Below are 15,354 nucleotides of genomic sequence, written 5' to 3' on the forward strand. Positions count from 1 at the left end.
TTTCCAACACGGTGTTATGGGCTATTGGCAAAGTATGAGAACTGATTTGGCTAGGTGAGAGGCTCTGGACTGAGGTATAAGGGGTAAGGTTTCTCCTTGTGGAGAGTGACATACCGGCTCTGGCTTGTCAGGTTAAGGAGGTTTATTCACCGTGCAATGCTGCTCTGGGAAATTTAATATGCAAATTGCCTCTTCAGACAGAAAGAGGACTTGTACGCTATGGCAATGTGGGAGGAATGGCTCCCGTCGAGTGTCTGGGCTGGAACCCAGGGAGCCGTCACCTGGGTTCCGGGGGGAACTGTCCCCGGGGGACAGAGTTCGGGGACGGACCGTTGTGACAGACAGATGGGCTGGGGGAGGGACCAGTATAAAGGAGGCGGGGAATTCCCGGGACAATGAGTCAGCAGACCGGGACAGAGGCAGCGGGAGACCGCGGGAACGACTTAAAGCTAGAGCAACTTACCAGTTCCAGGGAAGACGCTCCTTGAGGACTCCAGAGGGACGGTGCCTAGGTGATCCTCCAAGACTTGCTGCCCCGATCCAGCCTGCGGCCAGTGCGGCTCCAGTTTGACCCGCGGCCGCTGCCGCCTCACCTCAGCCCGCGGCTGCGGCCTACCTGCGGTCGCCAGCGGCCGACTCATTTCAGCTCTTGGCTGCGGCCCGCTCCCCACCACCCGCAGCCGCCCAGCTCTCACCAGTGGCCACGGCAAGTACAGTGCCATCAGCGGCCACCACTGTCCCGCTCCAGTCCGCAGCAGGGGCCGAGCCTCTGCTGACTGCAGACTCCTCGTCGCAGCCGTTAGCTGTGTAGGTGGCCTGTCATCTGCCACCCCACATCGCTGCTGCTTGCCCCAGTCCAGGGATTGCGGCCCATCCGTCCAAGGACTCCGCCGGGGCCTGTGGGGCTCCAGTGTCATCGGCGCGCCGGAGCGCGCAAAGACTTTGTCTTTTAATTAAATAATCACACAAAGTTTTTGACAAAATTTATTATTCTGCTAATCCAACAGAATTCCTTGTTGTCCTTTAAAAAAACAAAAAATAAAAAAAACAAAAATATCCTTACCTCTCCGCAATTCAGTCAGGTCCCCCGCTGCAATCCATCACAAGGGGTTAACTAGTTTACAACAGGGACCGGTGCTAATGCTACCGGCCCCACTGTAATCCACTGCAGAATGTATGAAATCATGTCTGCGCAGGCATACCGCCTGACTGGGGATAAACTAATAAGCATGGTAAAGTTTCTGATCTTTTGCCCATGCTCCTGAGTTCACCTCAGGTCAGCTGGGGACTCCACGTAGCCTCACTGACTACCGCTGATGTCACTGAGGTTTCGCGGAGTCCCGGCTGACCGGAGGTGAACTGACAGTGTGGGAAAAAGTTGTGAAACTTTCCCACGCTTATTAGTTCATCCCCGGTAATACAGCCGAGAAAAAATTGGCTGATGGGAGCTGCCCCATAGATTAACATTGGTCCGAGTGCAATTCGTTGTTTTTGTGCATAGCACTCGTCCGTATTTCTCGCTAGTGTGATTCCAGTCTTAGGAAAAAAGTCAAATCAGAATTCTAATTGATTCTTTAATAATTAAGCTCTGTCTGTCATTTTAGCACCTCTAAATATGTCCTCAAGCCCCTCTGCGGAAACGACATCATTTTTATGAATAAAGTGGCCAATATGTGCGTAAGAAAGAGTTCGTAGGGTTTTGATTTTCTTTTTTATGGCTCTATATCTATTTGGGATCAAGTGTAATAGTGGGGTATAACTACAAATATCAGGGACAAGGTCATATTTTTTATTAGTTCTGTTCCAGATAGATATTGATAATTTGGTTAGAGCATTTTCAATCTCACAGTATTTAAGCTTATTGTATGGTGTTGACCAAAGATAATGGTTAATATTTTTAATTAAGAGATTAAGTTCAATGTCAACCCATAGCTTTCTAGGGGGAGAAAATCTTATTTCTCTTATTCTAGCCAAGTGTGAGGCGAGTCTATATTTCTCAAAGTCAGGCAAGCCCAGCCCTCCTTTGCATTTCCTTTTTATTAGTGTTGAATATTTGATCCTACTACTTTTATTTTGCCAAATAAATTTGGAAATTAGGGTTTTGATTTTCTGGAAAAAGGATTGTGGGATGTCAATAGGTAGTACTTGAAGGAAATAAAGTATTTTAGGTAGAGTAATCAATTAATGATATTGATTCTACCAAACCAGGAAATAGGTAGCTCCCTCCAAGAGGAAATATCCCGTTCCAGGCTACGGATTAAAGGTATAAAATTAAGATTGTATAGAGAAGAGATAGAGTTGTCTATCTTGGTTCCCAAGTATGTGATATGAGAGCAATTATTTCTAAATGGGGACTTTTTAGATAATTGAGACCAGTTTTCTTGATCGACATTGATGTTTAGCATTTCTGACTTAGAGAAGTTAATCTTGAAGTTTGATACTAGGCCGAATTCGCGTATTTCTTCGATTAGTGGTTTAATGCAGGGGTCCCCAACCACCGGTCCGCGACCCAGCACCGGGCCGTTGTAGTGCCCTTGCCGGTCCGCGGACAGAAGGGGAGCTGGCGGCGGTGCAGCAGCTGATACTCACCCTGCATCCCGCGGCGGCTTCATCCAGCGCTGAGCGGTCACGTGCTACCGCTCATTTAAGGTCATGAATATGGACGCCACTCATCTCCCATAGGCGTGGCGTCCATATTCATAGACCTTAATGAGCGGTAGCACGTGACCGCTCCGCACAGGAGCTGAAGCGCTGCGAGAAGCAATGAGGGAAGTTCAGCGACGTGAGGGTAAGTATGATGGGGGAGGATGGGGGAGCCGAGTGGAGCCTTATATACAAGGGAGGGATAGTGGGAGCGGAGCCATATATACAGGGGAGGGAGGGTGGGAACGGAGCCTTATATACAAGGGAGGCCGGGAGAGTGGGAGCGGAGCCATATATACAAGGGAGGGAGAGTGGAAGCAGAGCCATATATACAAGGGAGGGAGAGTGGAAGCGGAGCCATATATACAAGGGAAGGAGAATGGGAGCGGAGCCATATATACAAGGGAGGCCGGGAGAGTGGGAGCGGAGCCATATACAGGGGAGGGAGAGTGGGAGCGGAGCCATATATACAGGGGAGGGAGAGTGGGAGCGGAGCCATGTATACAGGGGAGGGAGAGTGGGAGCGGAGCCATATATACAGGGGAGGGAGAGTGGGAGCGGAGCCATATATACAGGGGAGGGAGAGTGGGAGCGGAGCCATATATACAGGGGAGGGAGAGTGGGAGCGGAGCCATATATACAAGGGAGGGAGAGTGGGAGCGGAGCCATATATACAAGGGAGGGAGAGTGGGAGCGGAGCCATATATACAAGGGAGGCCGGGAGAGTGGAAGCAGAGCCATATATACAAGGGAGGGAGAGTGGGAGCGGAGCCATATATACAGGGGAGGGAGAGTGGGAGCGGAGCCATATATACAAGGGAGGGAGAGTGGGAGCAGAGCCATGCATACAGGGGAGAAAGAGTGGGAGTGGAGCCATGTATACAGGATGGGACAGGGGAGCCATGTATACAGGATGGAAGAGTGGGAGCGGAGCCATGTATACAGGATGGGACAGGGGAGCCATGTATACAGGATGGAAGAGTGGGAGCAGAGCCATGTATACAGGATGGTAGGGTGGGAGCAGAGCCATGTATACAGGATGGGAGAGTGGAAGCAGAGCCATGTATACATGATGGGAGACTGGGAGCGGAGCCATGTATACAGGATGAGAGACTGGGAGCGGAGCCATGCATACAGGATGGGAGAGTGGAAGCTGAGCCATGTATACAGGATGGGAGGGACAGTGGGAGCAGAGCCATGTATACAGGATGGGAGACTGGGAGCGGAGCCATGTATACAGGATGACCTTAATGAGCGGTAGCATGTGACCGCTCCGCACAGGAGCTGAAGCCCCGCGAGAAGCAATGAGGGAAGTTCAGCGACGTGAGGGTAAGTATGATGGGGGAGGATGGGGGAGCCGAGTGGAGCCTTATATACAAGGGAGGGATAGTGGGAGCGGAGCCATATATACAGGGGAGGGAGGGTGGGAACGGAGCCTTATATACAAGGGAGGCCGGGAGAGTGGGAGCGGAGCCATATATACAAGGGAGGGAGAGTGGAAGCAGAGCCATATATACAAGGGAGGGAGAGTGGAAGCGGAGCCATATATACAAGGGAAGGAGAATGGGAGCGGAGCCATATATACAAGGGAGGCCGGGAGAGTGGGAGCGGAGCCATATACAGGGGAGGGAGAGTGGGAGCGGAGCCATATATACAGGGGAGGGAGAGTGGGAGCGGAGCCATATATACAGGGGAGGGAGAGTGGGAGCGGAGCCATGTATACAGGGGAGGGAGAGTGGGAGCGGAGCCATATATACAGGGGAGGGAGAGTGGGAGCGGAGCCATATATACAGGGGAGGGAGAGTGGGAGCGGAGCCATATATACAGGGGAGGGAGAGTGGGAGCGGAGCCATATATACAAGGGAGGGAGAGTGGGAGCGGAGCCATATATACAAGGGAGGGAGAGAGGGAGCGGAGCCATATATACAAGGGAGGCCGGGAGAGTGGAAGCAGAGCCATATATACAAGGGAGGGAGAGTGGGAGCAGAGCCATGCATACAGGGGAGAAAGAGTGGGAGTGAAGCCATGTATACAGGGGAGGGAGAGTGGGAGCGGAGCCATATATACAAGGGAGGGAGAGTGGGAGCAGAGCCATGCATACAGGGGAGAAAGAGTGGGAGTGGACCCATGTATACAGGATGGGACAGGGGAGCCATGTATACAGGATGGAAGAGTGGGAGCGGAGCCATGTATACAGGATGGGACAGGGGAGCCATGTATACAGGATGGAAGAGTGGGAGCAGAGCCATGTATACAGGATGGTAGGGTGGGAGCAGAGCCATGTATACAGGATGGGAGAGTGGAAGCAGAGCCATGTATACATGATGGGAGACTGGGAGCGGAGCCATGTATACAGGATGAGAGACTGGGAGCGGAGCCATGCATACAGGATGGGAGAGTGGAAGCTGAGCCATGTATACAGGATGGGAGGGACAGTGGGAGCAGAGCCATGTATACAGGATGGGAGACTGGGAGCGGAGCCATGTATACAGGATGGGAGAGTGGGAGCAGAGCCATGTATACATAATGGGAGACTGCGAGCGGAGCCATGTATACAGGATGGGAGAGTGGGAGCGGAGGCATGTATACAGGATGAGAGACTGGGAGCGGAGCCATGCATACAGGATGGGAGAGTGGAAGCAGAGCCATGTATACAGGATGGGAGACTGGGAGCGGAGCCATGTATACAGAATGGGAGGGTGGGAGCAGAGCCATGTATACAAGGTTGGGACAGGGGAGTCATGCATACAACAGGGGGAGCCACACAGAGCTGGACAGGACGGGGGGAACCACACATACATTTTCTGATGATTAGAAAATAATCAGCATGTACAGTAGTCCAGTACAAATTTTTCTTAAGTGCTCAATGCTCCTTGTAGGTTCCAATCATCATTAGCAGTGACGGTCATCAGTAGAAGTAGCCCAGTGCTCCCACTGAAACAGAGAAACAAGCCAGGTGCTCCCACTCATTCAAAACCTATGGTGAGTTGAGTCACATTAAAAATGTTATAATTAAATTATAAGTATGCACTGCTAAACTACAACCACGTCCATAGCCCCGCCCCCTTATGACCAAAGCCCTGCCCCTGTCACACCTCCATCCCCGCCCTGCCGGGCCATGGAAGAATGGTGTTGCTTCAAGCCGGTCCCTGGTGCAAAAAAGGTTGGGGACCACTGGTTTAATGGATTGCCAGGGGTCTTTTAAGTAGAGAAGAACATCGTCTGCGAATGCAGCTATTTTATGTTCTTTGTCGCCACAACTTACACCTTGGATTTTGAGGTTTTGTCTAATTATTTGTAAAAAGGTTTCCATGATTAGTACAAATAGAAGAGGGGAAAGGGGGCATCCCTGTCTTGTCCCTTTCCTTATCATGAAGCTAGGAGAAAGGTCATTGTTAATTTTTAATTGAGCTGTTGGGTGGGAATACAGGGCGAGAATTTTCCCTATGAAAAACTCAGGAAAACCAAATTTCATCAATGTTTTTTCCATATATTCCCAGTCAATTCGATCAAAGGCCTTTTCGGCATCTGTTGATAATACATTCGGGAAACTCTTCTTGAATCTAAAATAAATAAAAAAATTATATCTAAAATTTATAAGATACTTTGTGATTCGGGAGAACCTCCTAATTTCATCAGCAAATGGGAGAAAGAATTAAACATATCATTATCACCAGAAGAAATCTCCAGACTCTGGAGAGAGATTCACTCCATTTCTCCTTCAACAAGATACAAGGAATTAAATTATAAGATTATCTCTCGTTGGTATAAAATCCCAGATACTCTTTATAGATTTGATAAATCCTGTTCTTCTCTTTGTTGGAGATGTAACCTCTTGCCAGGCACGCCTACTCATATTTGGTATGAATGCACCAAAATTGTACCCTTCTGGGAAATGATATATAGCCATATAAAGAAAATTTTCCAAACATTACCCCCCCCTTAGACACCAAAGCAAATTCTTCTGAATATACGCCCTAGACTCAGCTGTGTAGGCAATTACATAGTAAGCTCTCACTTACTTAACCCCTTCCTGACATGAGACGTACTATCCCGTCCATGGGACCCGGGCCCCTATGCCCATGGACGGGATAGTACGTCTACCGCGATCAGCGGCGCCCACGTGGTGAGCGCCGCTGATCGCGGCCGGGTGTCAGCTGATTATCACAGCTGACACCTGGCACAATGTGTCAGGGGCGGTCACAGACCGCCCCCGACATGTTAACCCCTTGCACACCGCGATCAAACATGATCGCGGTGTACCGGGGGTTAAAGGGAAGCATCGGCAGGGAGGGGGCTCCCTCCTTGCTTCCCTGAGCAATGTCCACCGCTGCTGCGGGGGGGGCTCCTTTCCTGCCGGCCCCCGAATCCAAGATGGCGACGGGGGCCTTCGGGGGCCTGCAGGAAGCTGGCTTCCTCAGTGCCTGCAAAGCGCAGGCATGAGGAAGCCTTCTGCAGTGCCTGTGACAGATTGCTGATCTGTCACAGTGATCTGTGATGTGACAGATCAGCGATCTGTCACAGGACAGTGATGTCCCACCTGGGACTATGTAATAAAGTAAAAAAAAAATAAAAAAAGTGTTAAAATAAATTTTAAAAACTCGCCAAATAAATTAGAAAAAAAAAAAAATATTCCCCCAAATAAATCCATTTTTTAGAAATAAAAAAAATACAATAAAAGTACACATATTAGGTATCGCCGCGTCCGTAACGACCCGCCCTATAAAACTGTCCCATTAGTTAACCCCTTTAGCGAACCCCTTAAAAAATAAAAATAAAAAACGAAGCAAAAAATAATGATTTATTATCATACCGCCAAACAAAAAGTGTAATAACGCGCGATCAAAAAGACGCATATAAATATCCATGGTACCGCTGAAAGCGTCATCTTGTCCCGCAAAAAACGAGCCACCATACTGCATCATCAGCGAAAAAATAAAAAAGTTATAGCTCGCAGAATAAAGCGATGCAAAAATAATTATTTTTTATATAAAATAGTTTTCATTGCATAAAACCGACAAAACATAAAAAAAACCTAAATAAGGTATTTCTGTAAGCGCACTGACCTGAAGAATAAAACCGCTTTATCAATTTTATCGCACGCGGAACGGTGTAAACGCACCCCCCCAAAAGAAATTCATGAAACGCTGGTTTTTGTTCATTCTGCGACCCAAAAATCGGAATAAAAAGTGATCAAAAAATGTGAAATGCCCGAAAATAGTACCAATAAAAACGTCAATTCGTCCCGCAAAAAATAAGACCTCACATGACTCGGTGGGTCAAAATACGGAAAAATTAGAGCTCTCAATATGTGGTGATGCAAAAACCATTTTTACAATAAATAGCGTCTTTTGGCGTGTGACAGCTGCCAAACATAAAAACCCCCATAAATAGTAAATCAAATCCCCCGTTATCACCCCCTTAGTTAGGGAAAAATAATAAAATAAAAAAATGTATTTATTTCCATTTTTCCATTAGGGTTAGGGTTAGGGTTAGGGCTAGGGTTAGGGTTAGGGTTAGGGTTAGGGTAGGGTTAGGGCTAGGGTTAGGGTTAGGGCTAGGGTTAGGGCTGAGATTAGGGCTAGGGGTGTGTTGGGGTTCGGGTTGGAGTTAGAATTGGGGGTTTCCACTGTTTGGGCACATCAGGGGATCTCCAAATGCAACATGGCGTCTGATCTCAATTCCAGCCAATTCTGAGTTGAAAAAGTCAAATGGTGCTCCTTCCCTTCCAAGCTCTGCCATGCGCCCAAACAGTGTTTTACCCCCACATGTAGGGTATCAGCCTACTCAGGTCAAATTGCAAAACAATTTTTGGGGTCCAATTTCTCCTGTTACCCTTAGGAAAATAAAAAATTGGGTACTAATTGATCATGTTTGTGGAAAAAATACGATTTTTTTATTTTCATGCCCGGGCATTATAAACTTCTGTGAAGCTCTTGGGGGTTCAAAGTGCTCACCACACATCTAGATAAGTTCCTTAGGGGGTCTCGTTTCCAAAATGGGGTCATTTGTGGGGGTTTACACTGTTTAGGTACATTAGGGGCTCTCCAAAGGCAACATGACACCCGCAGACCATTCCATCAAAGTCTGCATTCCAAAACGTCACTACTTCCCTTCCGAGCCCTGACGTGTGTCCATACAGTAGTTTTCTCCCACATATGGGGTGTCAGCGAACTCAGGACAAATTGGACAACAACTTTTGGGGTTCAATTTCTCCTGTTACCCTTGGGAAAATAAAAAAATTGGGGACTAATTGATCATGTTTGTGGAAAAAATACGATTTTTTTATTTTCATGCCCTGGCATTATAAACTTCTGTGAAGCCTTTGGGGGTTCAAAGTACTCACCTCACATGTAGATAAGTTCCTTAGGGGGTCTAGTTTTCAAAATGGGGTCATTTGTGGGGGGTTTCCACTGTTTTGGTACATCAGGGGTTTTCCAATCGCGACATGGTGTCCGATCTCAATTCCAGCCAAAAACGTCAAATGGCGCTGCTTCCCTTCCGAGCTCTGCCATGCGCCCAAATAGTGGTTTACCCCCACATGTGGGGTATCAGCGTACTCAGGTCAAATTGCACAATAACTTTTAGGGTCCTGTTACCCTTGGAAAAATAAGAATTGAGGGTGAAAAGATCATTTTTGTGGAAAAAATATGATTTTTTAATTGTACGGCTGTATGTTATAAACTTCTGTGAAGCCCTTAGGGGTTCAAAGTTCTCACCACACATCTAGATAAGTTCCTTAGGGGGTCTAGTTTCCAAAATGGTGTCATTTGTGGGGGGTTTCCACTGTTTTGGTACATCAGGGGTTTTCCAATCGCGACATGATGTCCGATCTCAATTCCAGCCAAAAACGTCAAATGGCGCTGCTTCCCTTCCGAGCTCTGCCATGCGCCCAAATAGTGGTTTACCCCCACATGTGGGGTATCAGCGTACTCAGGACAAATTGCACAATAACTTTTAGGGTCCTGTTACCCTTGGGAAAATAAAAATTGAGGTGAAAAGATCATTTTTGTGGAAAAAATATGATTTTTTAATTGTACCACTGTACGTTATAAACTTCTGTAAAGCCCTTGTGGATTCAAAGTTCTCACCACATATCTAGATAAGTTCCTTGGGGAGTCTAGTTTCCAAAATGGGGTCACTTGTAGGGGGTTTCCACTGTTTAGGTACATCAGGGACTCTCCAAATGTGACATGGCGTCCGATCTGAATTCCAGCCAATTTTGCATTGAAAAAGTCAAACGGCGCTCCTTCCATTCTGAGCTCTGCCATGCGCCGAAACAGTCGTTCCCCCCACATATCAGGTATCAGCGTACTCAGGACAAATTGCACAATAACTTTTGCAGTCCAATTTCTCCTGTTACCCTTGGTAAAATAAAAAAAATTGAACCTGAAGTATTTTTTTTGTGAAAAAAGTTAGATGTTCATTTTTTTTTAAATATTCAAAAAAATTCCTGTGATGCACCTAAAGGGTTAATAAACTTCTTGAATGTGGTTTTGAGCACCTTAAGGGGTGCAGTTTAGAATGGTGTCACTTTTGGGTATTTTCTATCATATAGACCCCTCAAAGTGACCTCAAAAGTGATGTGGTCCTAAAAATAAAATGGTGTTGTATTAATGAGAAATCGCTGGTCAACTTTTAACCCTTATAACTTCCTAACAAAAAAAAATGTTGGTTCCAAAATTGTGCTGATGTAAAGTAAACATGTGGGAAATGTTATTTATCAAGTTTTTTGTGTGCTGTATCTCTGTGATTTAAGGGCATAAAAATTCAAAGTTGGAAAATTGCGAAATTTTCAAAATTTTTGCCAAATTTCCGTTTTTCCCACAAATAAACGCAAGTTATTTGAATGAAATTTTACCACTAACATGAAGTACAATATGTCACGAGAAAACAATGTCAGAATCACCGGGATCCATGGAAGCGTTCCAGACTTATGAGCTCATAAACGTACAGTGGTCAGAATTGTAAAAATTGGCCCGGTCATGAACGTGCAAACCACCCTTGGGGGTGAAGGGGTTAATGCAGCTAAAACCCTCATCGCTAGACATTGGAAAGATGTCGATCCTCCTTCTATATCAGAATACTCTATTGAAAAAATTTGCCTAGTTCACCATAAACAGGACAGCTTAGGCTACTTTCACACATCCGGTGTGTGGGGTCCGGCGGCGTGCGGCGAAAAGCCGGGCCGCCGGATCCGGCCTGCAGCCGTGACACCGGATGTGTGTGCGGCGAGATGATACGGCTCGGACATTATTAAAGGAGCCGCAGGACAGAGGCAGCCAATGAGACAGCTGCTGAAAGGGAGGTGAGGGGAGGATAGGAGAGGGGAGGGGAGGAGAGGGGAGGGGGTGGAGAGAGAGAGACATGGGGGGTTAATATTAGTGTCCAGGCAAGAGAATCTCTCTCTCTTGCTGGGCACTTGTGGGGTTAACCCCACAGAGAGATCTCTCTCTCTCACCCAGACACTGTGAGTGTTAACCCCACAAGTGCCCGGCGAGAGAGATCTCTCACAAGTGTCCGGGTGACAGAGAGTGATCTCTCTCTCTCTCTCGCCGGGCACTTGTGGGGTTAACATTCACAGAGTCCGGGCATGCGCTGTGGAAAAAGCCGGTCCGGCGCTGCAAAAAAACGTTACATGGAACGTTTTTTCCAGACGCCGGACAGGCTGTTTTTGCCGGATCAGGCAAAAACCGGATACGCCGCATAGGTATCCGGCGCGATGCGGCAATAATGAAACTGAATGGGGGAAAAACCGGATCCGGTGGCAACCGGCGCCGGATCCGGTTTTTACACTTTTCGCCGCATCGCGCCTGATGCTGAAAACCGGATGTGTGAAAGAGGCCTTACAAAAAAAATGGCACCAATGGTTTATATATCAAAATAATATTAAACTCTAATGAAAGGAACCTTATTATAGTATACTATTTATGCTTTATATGATTATATATGCTCTACTCCTAATAATTGTGAGTAAAAAGACAGAGGCTATCATCTAATGGACTACCAACCCTACCCCTTCCATTTCTCTCCCCTTTCCTGATACCATGTTTTTTACTCCCCTACTCCCTTTCATAACCTTCCCCTTGAACCCTCTTATTAAGAAAACTGAATGTTGATTATGTTGATTGTACTTTGATAATATTTTTGTATTAACATTCTTAAATAAAGTATTTATAAAAAAAAAGTCAAATCAGAATTGCAATCTGCAGACATGGTGTTTCTGGCTATTGACCCTAGTCCGTGCAAAATATGAGAACTGATTTTTCTAGATGAGATGCTCTGGTGACACCATTATTAAAACTGCACCCCTAAAGGTGTTCAAAACCACATTCAAGGAGTTTATTTACCCTTCAGTTGCTTAACAGGAACTGAAGCAATGTGGAAGGAAAAAATGAACATTTAACTTTTTCACAAAAAAATTATTTTAGACCTAACTTTTTTATTTTCACTAGGGTAACAAGAGAAATTGGACCACAAAATTTGTTGTGCAATTTCTTCTGAGTATGCCGATACCCCATATGTGGGGGAAAACCATTGTTTAGGAGCACGGCATGGCTCAGAAGGGAAGGAGCACCATTTGACTTTTTGAGCGCAAAATTGGCTAGAATCGATAGCGGACACCATGCTGCATTTGGAGAGCTCCTGATGTGCCTAAACAGTGGAAATCCCCCACAGGTGACATCATTTTGGAAACCATACACCTCATGGATTTTATCCAGGGGTATAGTGAGCATACTGAACCCACAGGTGCGGCACAGAATTTGATAACATTAGTTGTCACATTGAATCATGTTGAGAGCAAGTGCTCACTATTCCACATTGCATCGGGTGCTCGGTATGCACCAAATGTTACTGGTGCTCAAGTCCCTACCGCGCATATTTCGACACCATGTTTTAGACACCAAAAAAAAAAACATGTGGGGATCCAAGGTACTCTATGCATACCTGAGCACCCAATGCACAGGGAAGCACAGGAAGTCAGAGGATGTGGAACCACACTCGCTCACAACCCTGACAGGCTAAGAGGCCCCTTTCACTAGCGCCAGTGAAACAATGCCCGTTCAGCCAAGTAGGACTGCCACCAGTTTCTCATTTGATATAAGCCTGGTCCATTAAAAGGGTTATATCGGGCCAGAAACCAACCCCTGCAGCATATAATATTAAACCGAGAAACAGATGTGTGGATTGAGATAAAAGAGCAGCAGTAGGTTAAATTATATATTTAGTCACCTTAATAGCACACTAGACAATACACTATATACATGATGGTTACACACAGATATTGAGCGTCAGTTACCAGTCAGCTGAAAACCCTGGCTTGTGGGGGAGGGGCGGCCACATGGGAGGCTTGTAGTCCCCTCTGTTGCTTGACTACAATTTTTTATTTTAGAATTTTTATCTACCATATATATTCGTGCATAAGCCGAGATTTTCAGCCATTTTTTTGGGCTGAAAGTCCCCCTCTCGGCTTATACATGGGTCATATACCTGGGGGTCGGCGGTGGAGGGGGAGCGGGGGTGTCAGAGATCATACTTACCTGTCCTGCTGCAGTCTCTGCAGCCTGGCTCGCTTCTCCACTGTCTCCCTTCCTGTCTTCATCGGTCACGTGGTGCCGCTCATTACCACTCATGAATATGCGCATATTCATGAGTGGTAATAAGCGGTACCACGTGACCGCTGAAGATAGGAAGGGAAGGGAGACAGTGGAGAAGCGAGCGAGGCTGAAGAGACCGCGGCAGGATGGGTGAGTATAGCAATATTCACCTGTCCACCGGTCCATCGCTGCTCACCGCTTTCTCTGCTGCATCCTGTGTCAGTGACGTTTAGGCAGCACGGGGCACGGTGACATGATTATTGCATGCCGCCCCTCTACTGGCTGAACAGTCACTGACAGCGGCGATGGACCCAGGAGAGGTGAGTATGGCTTTTTTTTGCAGCATATGGGGGCATATTCTGTGGAGCAGCATATGGGGGCATAGTCTATGGAGCAGTATATGGGGGCATAGTCTATGGGGCAGCATATGGGAGGCATATTCTATGGAGCAGCCTATGGGGCATATTCTATGGGGCAGCATGTGGGGGCATAGTCTATGGAGCAGTATATGGGGGCATAGTCTATGGAGCAGTATATGGGGGCATATTCTATGGAGCAGCATATGGGGCATATTCTATGGGGCAGCATATGGGGGCATATTCTATGGGGCAGCATATGGGGGCATATTTTATGGGGGAGCATATGAGGGCATAGTCTATGGAGCAGTATATGTGGGCATAGTCTATGGGGCAGCATATGGGGGCATTAACTATGGAGAAGCATAATCTATTGAGCAGCATATGAGGGCATAATCTATGGAGCAGTATATGGGGGCATATTCTATGGAGCAGCATATGGGGGCATATTCTATGGAGCAGTATATGAGGACATAGTCTATGGAGCAGTATATGGGGGCATATTCTATGGGGCAGCATATGGGGCATATTCTATGGAGCAGCATATGGGGGCATAAACTATGGAGCAGCATATGGGGGCATAGTCTATGGATTCCACCCTTGGCTTATACACGAGTCAATAAGTTTTCCCAGTTTTTTGTGGCAAAATTAGGGGTCAGCTTATACATGGGTCAGCATATACACGAGGATATACGGTAATTAAGGGATTACAAAGGAGGCTTGATTTTCTATTTTTTTTTATTTTGATCACTGTGATAGGATCTATCACAATGATCGAAAGGAATCAATGGGAAAAATTCCATATTGTTGCTAGATACCAGTTGGCAGATCTCAGCGTACGCACTGTGCATGTGCCTGCTATTTTTTGCAGGAAGATGACGCCAATGGCCGAGGGACAGAGCAGAAGGGCCCGGGGAATGGCAGAGGTATCGGAGGTTTGTCATTTAACTGACTCAGCACCGAGCCGGTCCCTTTAAACACCGCCTTTTATGTCTTGAAGCCTCGCACCTGCACAGAGGTATCAGAGACCAGCAGCATGAAGTCATCTAATGTGCAGGCACCAGTTTTACTTGTATGTCATCAGCTCCTTTGCTGTTCAAGAGTTGTTCAAATAGTTGTTTTCGAACACAAATGGGATTTTGGATTTTGGCAATGCTAAAGAGAAATTGCTTTAGAAGTTGTGTGATTCTTTTTTTCCATTACACCTTGTGTGTTCTTGTTCAGGCACAATTGCAACACTGAATACAATATGCTTGTATTTATACACATTATTTATATTTCTACTTTAAAGCTATGGTATTTTAGTTCCTTTACGTTTACACTGAATTTTATAATTTCCCATTTGTCCTTTTCAGTACATAAATAAATGTGGTGAGAAGAACATTGTTAAATTGTCATTGACAAGTGCAAGCAAATTTTCCAGGAAGCATTTGCTCTGAGTGCCCTTTTTGTCTCACTTGATAAATAACTTGCAAAGTGTCTTGCTTGGATTTGTGGCTCGCTAATCTTCTGTAATACAAGGTTGCCTGGGAATAAATCTGCATCAGTTAATCAGGGGATAAAGAGCTGTGATTGAGCAGACAGCTCCTGGGCAATGCTGCAGTCATTTAAAATGATCCCAGTAATTGTGTAATCCATTAATCAGACTCAAATATCAAGATACAGTAACTTAACTGATATTTTTCATAGAGTCTTTTTCTGGTCAAAGTAATATCCCATATCTTCTCTAATCACACTATGTAGGCAGAATCACAAGT

Source organism: Dendrobates tinctorius, unplaced genomic scaffold, assembly GCF_039654945.1.
Source record: "Dendrobates tinctorius isolate UK_male_01 unplaced genomic scaffold, ASM3965494v1 ptg000265l, whole genome shotgun sequence".
In the NCBI taxonomy this organism is placed as follows: Eukaryota; Metazoa; Chordata; class Amphibia; order Anura; family Dendrobatidae; genus Dendrobates; species Dendrobates tinctorius.